This window comes from Sus scrofa, chromosome 15 (assembly GCF_000003025.6).
Source record: "Sus scrofa isolate TJ Tabasco breed Duroc chromosome 15, Sscrofa11.1, whole genome shotgun sequence".
Taxonomy (NCBI): Eukaryota; Metazoa; Chordata; class Mammalia; order Artiodactyla; family Suidae; genus Sus; species Sus scrofa.
The window spans coordinates 19860279-19873609 of NC_010457.5; positions in this window are offsets into that span (position 1 = coordinate 19860279).

Here is a 13331-nt window from a genome sequence, read left to right on the forward strand (position 1 = left end):
CAAACCCAACAAATATCCATGAGGATGTGGGTTCAATTCCTGACCTCACTCAGTGGGTTAAGGATCCAGCGTTGCCTCAGCTGTAGGAGCATCCATATGCCTCAGATGTGGCCCTAAGGAGAAAAAGAAAAAAAAAAGTAGGGATTTAGTAACCTATTGAAGCCATAATATAGCACACCCCCATCCACAAGTGGGCAAGGAGAAAATCCTCCCTAACTTCTACCAGAAGTGGTGAGAAATGAGGTTTCTGGCTAAAGTGACAAGAAATAATTCCCTGCAGTGAAATTGTTATCTAACCAAATTTAGGTCCTCTCACCCTCGGGCAGTAAAGCCAATCTCCTGATACAGGGCTGTGGTGAAGGAAAGTGCATCGACCCAAGCAAGGAGTTCAGGTCTTGTGAGCATGAAACACCCATACTCCTTGCTTGGTCCTACAGTAAATGCTGCACTTTCCTTCACCAGAACCCTATGTCAGTAGACAGGCTTGACTGTGCACACGGTTGCATGGACCCAAGTTCAGTGCTGTAACAGAAGGAGACATGGGAGCTTCCTAGCCATTTGACTTTTCTGGACCACTTGAAATTCAGTAACATTGAAATGCACTGGAATACACCTGATATAGACCCTCAGTTAACCAGAAACTTGGGACTATTTCTACTAAGAGGAAGAAAGGCAGATTGAATAGAAAACAAAAACTAATGTCTAGGCTTGATTGTTTAAAATGTGCCTCTTCCATGAAAAGTCCTGGGGACAGTATGCATTCATCCCAGTTCCCATTCCTATTCACGATGACAGCCTGAATTGCGAGATTTAATGGTCAAGTCAAGGACCCTGGAAGTTGGGACAAATTCACTCAGCGAACATTAATTTCTGTAACAACATTCGTCAAGAGTTCCTACTTTGGCACAGTGGGTTAAGAATCCAACTGCAGGAGTTCCCGTTGTGGTTCAGTGGAAATGAATCCAACTAGAACCATAAGGTTTTGGGTTCGATCCCTGGCCTTGCTCAGTGGGTTAAGGATCTGGCATTGCTATGAGCTGTGGTATAGATTGCAGACACAGCTCAGATCCTGCGTTTCTGTGGCTGTGGTGTAGGCCAGAAGCTGTAGCTCTGATTAGACCCCTAGCCTGGGAACCTCCACATGCCATGGGTGCAGCCCTAAAAAGAAAAAAAGGATCCAACTGCAGTGACTCAGGTCACTATGGAGGCTCAGGTTCAATCCCCAGGCCAGCAGGTTAAAGGATCCAGCATTGATGGGCTCAGATTCAATCCCTGGCCTGGGAACTCCCACATGCTGTGGGTGCAGATATTAAAAAAAAAAAAAATTCACTTCTGCTCCACAAATTGTGTTTATGCAGGCAGATACCAGATTTTGGAAAGATTTTTAACACTAACAATTGGAACAATTTAACATGATTAGGCTATCTTTGGGAAATATACCTAAACTTTGAGGGTGATACTTAGGAATGAATAGCCACAAAACCACAAAGCCTCCCACAAAATGCAAGGGGTGGGGGGAGCGGAATCCTGGATGCCTCACAGACTTCTGGGTGGTATTTCCAAAGTCTGGGCCATTACACATGTTGAATAAAAAGGAAAACATAACTGCCCAAGTAATTTAGGCTTTTTTCAAATCTCTCACCTGAAATAACCAGATAATTACTGAAGGCTTATTTTGTATTTTGGGGGCACTGGGAGGGGATATATTTGATGTAATCACATGAATTCTTTCATTGTTCACTTCAGTTTTCTCATGAGGAATGATTCCAAGCCTAAGAAGATACCACCACAAAATTCTAAGAAAGGGTGTCGGCAATGGAACCTTGCATCAGAGATCAAGGTCCCAGCATTAGAAGCCAACCAGATAGCCAGTGACTACTTCGTTTAAAGACAGAAGATAAAATACAATTCTTTCTGGCCCTGTTGGGGGCACCATTTTTTAGAGCCCAATCAAGAAATTAATGGGATTCTGTAGGATGCCTCAAATCTAGCACTTTGCCACACACAGGGCAATAATTATACTGAATTACAGCTTAGTGTGTGGTCTCTGGCACCATAAAAATCTCCCCACATCAAACCAATCTTCAGGGGAAAAAAAAGAACCTGTTTTGGGATTTTTCCATATTGCTAAATATTAGCCCCTAATTTTGTCTCCAGAGGGCTCCACCACTTCTGTCACTGGCTGCCTTGAGTTCCCAGGACTAATATGTTAAAAATGACACCCATGTTTTCAGAAAACTTAGAGGCCCATCCTGACTCTGGGGTGAACAAAGGATTCTTACCGACTCTCTTATGGAAATGGATCCCTGTTGAGGTAATAGGATGTGAGAATAAAAGAGAAGCAAAGTTCAGAGATGACCACACAGAAAATGGCCCACATTAAGGGGTGGGTTTGTTTCAATTTTAGGGTTTTAGCCAAGCCTGCCTGTTTGTTCCTTCCTGCAAGCACACACTCACCATCTATTCTGAAAAAGAAGAGAGGAAGCCAAGCCAAAACAAAACAAAATAAAACCTCATTAAAAAAAAAACCAAAAAATAGGAGTTCCCATCGTGGCTCAGTGGAAACAAAATCTGACTAGCATCCATGAAGATGCAGGTTCGATCCCTGTGCCTCACTCAGTGGGTTAAGGATCCGGTGTCACTGTGAGCTGTGATGAGGGTCAAAGACACAGCTCAGATCTGACATTGCTGTGGCTGTGGCACAGGTCAGCGGCTACAGCTCCGATTGGACCCCTAGCCTGGGAACCTCCATATGTCATGGGTGCGGCCCTGAAAAGACAAAAATAAATAAATAAAAATTTTAAAAAACAAAAACCAAAAAAGAAGCCTACAGACAGCAAGGCAGGCAGATAACCAAAGGTGGCACTCCAGATTGGCCACAGATTTCTCCCTGCCTCAGCCTCTGGACAGAGAGGATGGATTCCAAAGGCTAAGGGCTGAGATGCATTTTTAAGAATTCGTTCCTGCTCTGTGATATTAAGAATGCCTCAAAAACATTAGCTTCTTGGTTTCCATTTTCAAAATATACTAATACATATTTCAAGGGATCCCAACTTTGGCTAATTATCTAGACAGTCCCCAATTTCACCCTAACACTAGAGAGAATTATTCAGCCAGACTCAGGAGAGTCTGATGCAGAGGAGAGGGAGCAGGAGGGTAGCATGCTGGCCAAGAAAGTGATGTCAAGTAAGTTTTAAATACAACCAGCAACATACAATGAAATAACTAGATGTGTCTACAATATTAAAAGATAATTAAAATTATGCTTCTATCCTTATAAACCTATCATAAATGAACCTAATATATTGACTATCCAAAGGGCCCCAATGTTTTACAAAATGTATAGATTCTAACTCTATCGCGAATTTGATTAAAAAAAAAAAGTAATATGCCAGCTTTAAGCTTTAAAACTTTTACTCGCCTTTGAGGAATTAATACTCGATTAGAGGTCAGTTTAGATGTCCCCCAAATGAGGAAATAAATGTCAACTTGGAGTATCTGAAATACACTGATCAGTGAGTGACTCAGCAGCGCTTTGCAAAACACACCCTGAAGTTCCACTGCTCACCACTAGGTGACATGTACTTTCATGTTAAACACCTGAGAGAGGGAGCTCAGGAAACTCAAAAGGAAGTCTAAATTTACAAAGGTAATTTGGGTCTGAAAATAACCAGGCTGAAAACCAGTATGTCTCACGTTGCTTGTTGATAAAGCGAGGTTTCACTACAATACATGGCCCGCTGCGGGTGGCTAGGAAGCCAGAGATTCCACTTAAGGGGCCTTCAGAAGACCTTCTGTTCAACGCTACAATCACAGTCATGGAGGCTGGCTGGGTCATCCGGGAAACGTCTCTGGACTCTTTCAAACAAAGCTTGTTAATCTGAAAGGGCCAAGAGAACTGCTGGGGGTGGGGATCTGTGGACACCATACTTGGTCTTGTATAACTTGGGATCCTGAAGCTCTTGAATATATGTATTTCAGAAGGGAATCAGTCATGCTGGTGCTAAGTAGTAAATTACGGACAGTGTCAGCCCCAGGTGAAACCGAAAATGTGAAATTGGTTGAGTTTTTCATCTCTCTTCTGGGTCCCTTAAAAGTCATTCCCTTTCCTTTGGGCTTCCCTGACTTATCGACATGCCCAGCTGCTCCCAGGCGGAGACCATTTCCTCACCCACTCTCATCAGATCGTAGTTGCCATAGTCCCCTTGCGAATTCCCTCTTAGGACAGGAGGGGCAGGGGGCGCTTGCCAGTAACGGCTCATCGGAAAGTCCTCCACAAATCACATTTACATTTTAATAGAGGTCTTTTGGGACTTGGCAGAGAAGTTAATAATGGGGGGAAGGTTCTTGAGAGACCACTGAGGAAGACAAATTAGAACACCCCTGACCTTAACAACAGGGGTCCTCTTCCTCCATGGTCTGTTAACATTCTGCTCCCATACACTTTCAGAAGGATGCATTTGTCGCCTGTGGGTCCTGAGTGCTTGCCCCCACATTTTGTATGGCGCCCCCTGCAGGCAGAGCTGTCACTCTGGACACCTCCCTCCTAAGGGTTCCCATTCAGCTCCTGCATCATGACCGCCTCTCCTGCTCCCTAGAGCTCCACCATCCAGTCCCTTCAGTGATCTGGGGCAGGGAGAATCACGTAAAGGGGAAGGGCAGAGAGAGAAATAGTGCACATTGTAGACCAGCCATGCTGAGAATGAAAAGATTCCTGGGGACACCGTCCTCACCCCTCTCGCTATCTGCAAGATGATGGAGGCTCCGCAGCCTCCCCAGAGTGAGTCCAATGAGCTCACATTAACAGTAACTAGAGTCGAGTCTCCCAGAGCACTAAGTGAAACTTGCAAGGTCAAAAATTTCAAGGAGTTCCCTTGTGGCAGAGTGATTTAAGGATCTGGCATTGTTACTGTAGCAGCTTGGCATGAGTTCAATCCCTGGTGCGGAAACTTTCCCTTCTTTACACATTCCTGGAAATCCCCAGGGTGTGTCTTACATGTGCCATGAGCAAGTCTGGTGCTTTCAAGGTAAGCCTGTGTCCCTGAGGAGTCCATACTCCTCAGTTCTGTCCCTCCCCACAGGGCCTTGACCTCTAGCCCAGTTGAGGGTGCAGGCTCATGTCATTAGAGAGTTCCACAGGGTCTGTCGGGAAGGAAACCCTGTTTTAGTGATTGTATCTTTTCTATCTCACTTAGGACGTGTGAGCCCTAAGTACTGTAGGGTTCTGAGGTTAAACATGATAGAACATTCAAGGCACATTCAGCCCCCCCCCCATAGCTGGTTTCAGCGTGCTGTCCTTGGAATATGGTTTGCAATGTTGTCTTCCTTCTTCCCAGGACTTACCCACCTGCCCTAAATCTGGGCTTCAGACCTGCCTCTCAGACATCATGGATGTTGATCTGCAAGCTGGCCTCTAGAGAACATTTCTGACAAGGATAGCTTCATTCCTAGAAAGTGATGTCAGACTTCTAGAGTGACTTTATTAAAGGTCTTGGTCTAGCCCAGATGCTACCATGGATTACCCCCTAGAGCTCATACCCACACCCTCCAGCAGACATTGGAGTGATTATCAATGATGCTTTTTGAAGCTCTTCCTTACCAAAAGCTGAGGTTGGTCTCAGAGAATCCTCTCATAAAAACTTAAAGGATTTCATTCCTGGCTGGAGTACCACACTGGATGCTCCAGGGGAGGTGGAGACCAAGTAAGAAAGAGGTGGCTGATGGAGAAGTGACTTAGAGGTTCAGTGCATGTATTCCTTTATGGCCTGAAGTTAAACGGTGCTTTCTTGATGGGGACTGAATGTCTGAGGTCTCCAGAGGCATTTATGGAATATTGAGTCTTTTTTTTTTTTTTTTTTTTTTTGTCTTCTTGCCTTTTCTAGAGTTGCTCCCTTGGCATATGGAGGTTCCCAGGCTAGGGGTCTAATCGGAGCTGTACCGCTGGCCTACACCAGAGCCACGGCAACGTGGAATCTGAGCCGCATCTGCGACCTACACCACAGCCCATGGCAATGCCAGATCCCCAACCCATTGAGAAAGGCCAGGGATCGAACCTGCAACCTCATGGTTCCTAGTCGGATTCATTAACCACTGAGCCATGATGGGAACTCTCAGTATTGAGTATTTTGCACTCTGTTGTGTCTCAGAACTCTGTTCCCAGAATCATATATTTCTTTTAAAAAAATTTTTTATTGAAGTATAGTTGATTTACAAAGTCATGTTAATTTCTTTTGTATAGCAAAGTGATGCAGTTTTATACACATATATATGTTTTCATATTCTTTTCTATTATGGTTTATCACAGTATATTGAGTTCCTTGTGCTATAGAGTAGGGCCTTGTTATTTATCTATTCCATATATAATAGTTTGCATCTACTAATCCCAAACTCCCACTCCATTCCCCATTCCTTTTTGGCAACCACAGTCTGTTCTCTATACTTGTGCATCTGTTTCTGTTTTGTAGATATGTTCATTTGTGCCATATTTTAGATTCCATGTATAAGTGATACCATAGGGTATTTGTATTTCTTTTTATGACTTATTTATCTTAGTATCCATCCATGTTGCTGCAAATGGCATTATTTCATTCTTTTTTATGGCTGAGTAATATTCCACTGCAATCTAATAGTCCCAAGGGAAAGAACAATACTTTAAAAAAAAAATTTCCAACAAAAGCATTGGTTCCAACTGGTGCCACTGGGTCACATGCCAATCCATGGACCAGTCACAGCACCCAGAAGGACATATGCTCTGATTGGCCATGCCTGAGTTGGGACCTCACCCTGAAGTCTGTCAAGGAAGGGATGAGAATTGCACTGTATTTTTTCCCCCTCAGGATTACTTTGGCAATTCTGGGTCTTTTACGGTTCCATGTAAATGTTGGCATTATTTGTTCTAGTTCTGTAAAAGATGTCATGGGTAATTTGTCAGGGGTTGCATTAAATCCGTAGATTGCTTTGGATAGTATGGCCATTTTAACAACATTAATTCTTCCAATCCAGGAGCATGAGATATCTTTCGATTTCTTTGAATCCTCTTTAATTTCCTTGATTAATGTTTTATAGTTCTCAGTGTATAAGTCTTTCACCTCCTTGGTCATGTTTATTCCTAGGTATTTTTTTGGGGGTGTGTGATTTTTACAGGTATTGCTATTTTATACTAATTTTCTAACATTTCATTTTTGGTATAAAGAAATGCAACTGATTTCTAAATGTTAATCTTGTATCCTGCTAGTTTGGCCGAATTCATTGATCAGATCAAGTAGTTTCTGCATGAAGTCCTTAGGGTGTTTTTTTGTTTTTGTTTTTTTTCAGGGCCTCATCTGTAGCACATGGAAGTTCCAGGGGGTAGGGGTTGAATTAGAGCTGCAGCTGCAACCCTAGTGACCTTAGCAATGCCAGATCTGAGCCACATCTGCAACCTATACCACAGCTTGCAGCAATGCCAATCCTTAAGCCACTTAGAGAGGTGAGGGATCAAATCCACATCCTCGTGGATACTATGTCAGGTTCTTAACCCACTTAAGAACTTCTTAAGAACTCCCCTTAGAGTTTTTCTATACATAGTATCACCCACATCATCTGCATATAGTGAAAATTTTACTTCTTCCCTTCCATTTGGATGCTTTTAATTTTTTTTTTTTTTTTTTTTGTCTTTTGTCTGCTGTGGCTAGGACTTCCAATATATGGTGAATAAAAGTGGAGAGAGTATAGCTCTCCCAGACTTCAGACAATATAACAAATCTACAATAATCAAGTCAGTGTGGTACCAGTACAAAAACAAACATATGGACCAATGGAAGAATACAGAGCCCAGAAACAAACCCAGGTCAATTAATCTTTGATAAAGGAGAAAGAATATAGAATAGGAAAAACACAGTCTCTTCAGCAAGGGGTACTGGGAAAACTGGACAGCTGCAGGTAAATCAATGAAACTAGAACATACCCTCACACAATGCACAAAAATAAACTTAATGGCTTAAAGACTTAAGCATAAGATAAGACACTATCAAACTCCTAGAAGAGAACATAGGCAAAATATTTTCTTTTTTTTTTTTTTTTTGTCTTTTTTGCTATTTCTTTGGGCCGCTTCCGCGGCATATGGAGGTTCCCAGGCTAGGGGTCGAATCGGAGCTGTAGCCACCGGCCTACGCCAGAGCCACAGCAACGCAGGATCCGAGCCGCGTCTGCAACCTACACCACAGCTCACGGCAACGCCGGGATCTTTAACCCACTGAGCAAGGGCAGGGACCGAACCCGCAACCTCATGGTTCCTAGTCGGATTCGTTAACCACTGCGCCACGACGGGAACTCCAAGGCAAAATATTTTCTGACATCAACTGCGCAAATGTTTTCTTAGGTCAGGCTCCCAAGGCAATAGAAATAAAAACAAAAATAAACAAATAGGATACAATCACACTTAACAAGTTTTGCACAGCCAGGGAAGCCATTTTAAAAAATGAAAAGACAACCTAAGGAATGGGACAAAATAGTTGCAAATGATGCAACCAAGAAGGGCTTACTCTCTAAAATATATAAACAACTCATACAATTCAATAGCACAAGAACAAACAACCCAATTGAAAAATGGGCAGAAGACCTAAACAGTCATTTCTCCAAAGACACACAGATGACCAGCAGGCACATGAAAAGATCCTTAGCATCACTAATTACTAGAGAAATACAACTCAAAACTACAATGAGGTACCACCTCACACCAGTCGAAATGGCCATCGTTAATAAGTCTACAAACAACAAATGCTGGAGAGGATGTGAAGAAAAGGGAACTCTCCTACACTGTTAGTAGGAATGTAAATTGGTATGACCTCTATGGAGAATAGTATAGAGGTTCCTCAGAAAACGAAATATATTACTACTATATGATCCAGCAATCCCACTCCTGGGTATATATCTGAAGAAAACTTTCATTCAAAAAGACACATGGGAGTTCCCGTTGTGGCGCAGTGGTTAACGAATCCGACTAGGAACCATGAGGTTGCGGGTTCGGTCCCTGCCCTTGCTCAGTGGGTTAACGATCCGGCGTTGCCGTGAGCTGTGGTGTAGGTTGCAGACGCGGCTCGGATCCCGCGTTGCTGTGGCTCTGGCGTAGGCTGGTGGCTACAGCTCTGATTAGACCCCTAGCCTGGGAACCTCCATATGCCGCAGGAGCGGCCCAAAGAAATAGCAAAAAGGCAAAAAAAAAAATAAAATAAAATAAAAAAAATAAAGTCTTAAAAAAAAAAAAAAAGATACATGCACCCCTATGTTCATGGCAGCACTATTCACAATAGCCAAGACATGGAAACAACATAAATGTCCATCAACAGATGAATGGATTAAGAAGATGTGGTACATATATAAAATGGAATATTACTCAGCCATAAAAAGAATGAAATAATGCTATTTGCAGCAACATGGATGCAACTAGAGATTCTCATACTAAATGAAGCAAGTCAGAAAGAGAAAGACAAATACCACAGATATCACTTATATGTGGAATCTAAAATATGCCACAAATGAATCTATCTACAAAATAGAAACAGACTCGCAGAAATAGAGAACAGACTTGTGGTTGCTAAGGGAGTTGGGGGAAGGAGTGGGATGGACAGGGGGTTTGGAATTGATAGATGCAAACTATTAGATTTAGAATGGAGAAAAAATGAGGTCCTACTGTATGACAGAGGGAACTATATCCAATCTCCTAGGATAGACCATAATGGAAAATAATATAAGAAAAGGAATGTACGTATATGTGTGACTGGGTCACATTGCTGTACAGCAGAAATTGGCACAACAATAAAGTAAATCAACTGTATTTTAATTTTAAAAAATGTAAAAATAAAATGCATTGTAAATGGACAAACTGAGTAGGCTGGGTTAGATCTCCTAAAGAAAAGAGGCAAGCTGTTACTCAAAGAAGCAATGCTGGACTCCCTCAAAATTACATCACAATTAAATGTTGGAACTCTGAAGACAGATAGAGGTGGCTTTGGGTCCTTATGACTTAGTATGAGACTGGCAAATGGTTTCATTCCTATGGGCCTGAGTTTTCTAATTATACAATAGGGATACAAGCTATGCCATGGATATATCAGGAGAGTAAAATGAGACAATACCAAATGTTCACTAAATGTTACATATGGGAGTTCCCATTATGGCTTAGCAGGTTAAGTCCCTGACATAGTGTCCATAAGGATGCGGATTTGATCCCTGGCCTTGTTCGCTGGATTAAGGATCTGGTGTTGCTGCAAGCTGCAAGTAGTTCGCAGATATGGCTCAGATCTGGTGTTGCCACGGCTGTGGTGCTGGCCTGCAGCTGCAGCTCTGATTCAACCCCTAGCCAGGGATTCCATAACCTACTGTTGTGGCTATAAAAAGAAAAAAGAAGTTAAATGTTACATATGAATAGTTCTTCTTCCCAATCACCTCTGTCACCCCCGCTTAGATTAAACTGAACGAGGTTAAAGATATTATCTGTTTTCTTTGTGGCTCTTTCCCCATTCCTTTTATACTATAGACGCCCAGCCAATATTTCTGGAATGAGTTAATGACAGAACTAATAAACATCCTGTGAATTTCTACTCTTCAAATGTCAGCTCCCAAGCCCTTAGTAAACAGTAGGAGTCATTTTCTTCACTTTGCCTGTTGACATTTCTCTTACTAACCTTTCTTACAGTGCTTAGCAGCAAGAATGAGAACCAGGAACGCAAGTGACTTAGCTCAGGATCCCACTGCCGGCCTAGTGCCTGGCACCCACACAGTATATGTTGATAAATAACGAAGAATACCTAGTCCGAACTCTTTATCTCACATGTGTTTGTGACAGAGACCCAGAGAGCTTAAACAATTTGCCAAAGCCAAATAGCTTCCCAGTTCAGCCATGACTTCTAGTTTACTCCTCTTCCATCTACCTGATACCTCCCAGACCCTGGTTCTCTTGTGCTCCCTGGAACAATACACACTGCTGAGGATAAAGTGAAGTTCTTGGTCTTCTAGGAGGGAAGGTGTAACAGAGGAACAAGCCTGACTCCATGTTGAATTGATTCCTTTACCTCTAACCCTTCTGCTCTGTTGCCTGTGCTTAGTCATGCTGACCCTACACACCTTTTGTAAAAGAATGTTGCCTCTAGCCTGAAACATACCGGAGAGCCCATTCTCAAGACTCTGGTCTTTAAAGGTATAACACTTTTCCATTCATATAGAGATAAAAAGTCACAGAACAGAGAATAACATTTGTCTTGTTGGAGGTTTACAGGAACATTGTGACCTGGCCCGCATAGACAGCTGCAAGAGCAAAGGATTCCAGTATCAAGAAGTTTCCAACAACCAGCCATACCCCCTCCCCTTCTAGTATAAAATAACCCTGAATTCTAACTTGGGTAAGATGGTTTTGTGACATTAGTCCACCATCTTCTGGGTCTGCTGGCTTTCCAAATAAAGTTGCTATTCCTTGCCCCAACACCTTGTCTCTTGAGTTACTGGCCTATTGCACAGTGAGCGATACAAATTTGGACTTGGTCACAACAGAGTATCTTCAATATGGAAAGTCACCAGTACAGAGACCAGCATCGAGTTCCACATGAGAGTTCAAGAATTATTCACTTGTTTCATTCCACATATAAAAGCATTTTTAGTCTCAGGGTTTTTCCTTTTACAACCTCTGCTTCTTTCCAATAGCTCCAGCAGAGATCAGCCATTCATACTCCACTCCCTAAACATATGACATCCACCTAATACCAAACCATTGAAAAAGGAGTCCAACATACCTTAGCCAGGCTGAAGACAGAATGCTAAAGCCCACAACAGTGGGTTGACAAGCTCTTCTCCACACTACTCCATCCCATTCTCCATCTAAAGGAAGAGGGCCCCCAGGCAGGAGTCAAGCCAATATCTCCCCCTTCCTCTCTATTTCCAAACCCAGTTTCCCCAAATCCAGGTGCTATGCCTTGTTAATTTCTATCAAAAACAGAATCTACTATTAATACACTCAGGATCGTTTATGCTAGTCTCACTGGAGACCATAAAAAAAGATATTTATTTTATTCATTTATTTGGTCAATAAACATTTCAAGAGCTACTATGTGCCAGGCACTGGTACTGAGCATACCAAAACAAATAAGCGAATCATAAAGAATGTATCTGCCTGCTACAGCACCTAATCCATTAATAGCATCTGTTTCAAAATCCCCAAAGCAGAGGAGCTTTCTCATTCACCACCACCCCACCGCAACGGATATATATTTCAAAGAAATGCTTTGAAGAGCATGTCATGAACAGCTTTTTAATTAAGAGAAAAGGTTCTCTCGGGGTAAACTTGATCTATTGACCAGCAAAAAGGTGTTTTCCGAAACTTTTATTTTTTTAATGACAACAGCAAGTGGATTCAGGCTGCACCCTCATTGTAGAAAGGAGGTTACGGTGATGTGTTCACTGCTTCCTTAACACCAGGAGGAAAGGCTGCTGCTAAATTTACAGTATGCTGAATGTTTTGATGTGAGAAGGAAGCAAAACATGAGAGACTCTATCAAAAATCTCCTCTGAAAAGGATTGTACATCATGATCAAGTGGGATTTACCCCAGGGATGCAAGGGTTCTTCGATACCCACAAATCCATCAGTGTGATACACCACATTAACAAACTGAAGAATAAAAACCATATGATCCTCTCAACAGATGCGGAAAAAGCCTTTGACAAAATCCAACACCCATTTCTGATAAAAACCCTTCAGAAAGTGGGCATAACGGGAACCTACCTCAATATGATAAAGGCCATATATCACAAACCCACAGCAAACATCACTCTCATGCTGAAAAGCTGAAAGAATTCCCACTGAGATCAGGAACAAGACAAGGATGTCCGCTCTCACCACAACTCTTCAACATAGTTTTGGAAGTCCTAGCCACAGCAATCAGAGACGTAAAAGAAATAAAAGGAATCCAAATTGGAAAGCAAGAAGTAAAACTCTCACTATTTGCAGATGACGTGATGCTATACCTAGAGAATCCTAAAGACTCTACCAGAAAACTGCTAGAGCCCATCCATGAATTTGGCAAAGTCACAGGATACAAAATCAATACACAGAAATCGACGGCACTTCTGTACACTAACAATGAAAGAGCAGAAAAAGAAATTAGGGAAGCAATCCCGTTTACCATCACATCCAAAAGAATAAAATACCCAGGAGTAAACCTACCTAAAGAGACAAAAGACCTGTACTCTGAAAACTATAACACACTGATGAAAGAAATCAAAGATGACACAAATAGATGGAAAGACATACCATGCTCGTGCGTTGGAAGAGTTAATATGATCGAAATGACTCTACTGCCTA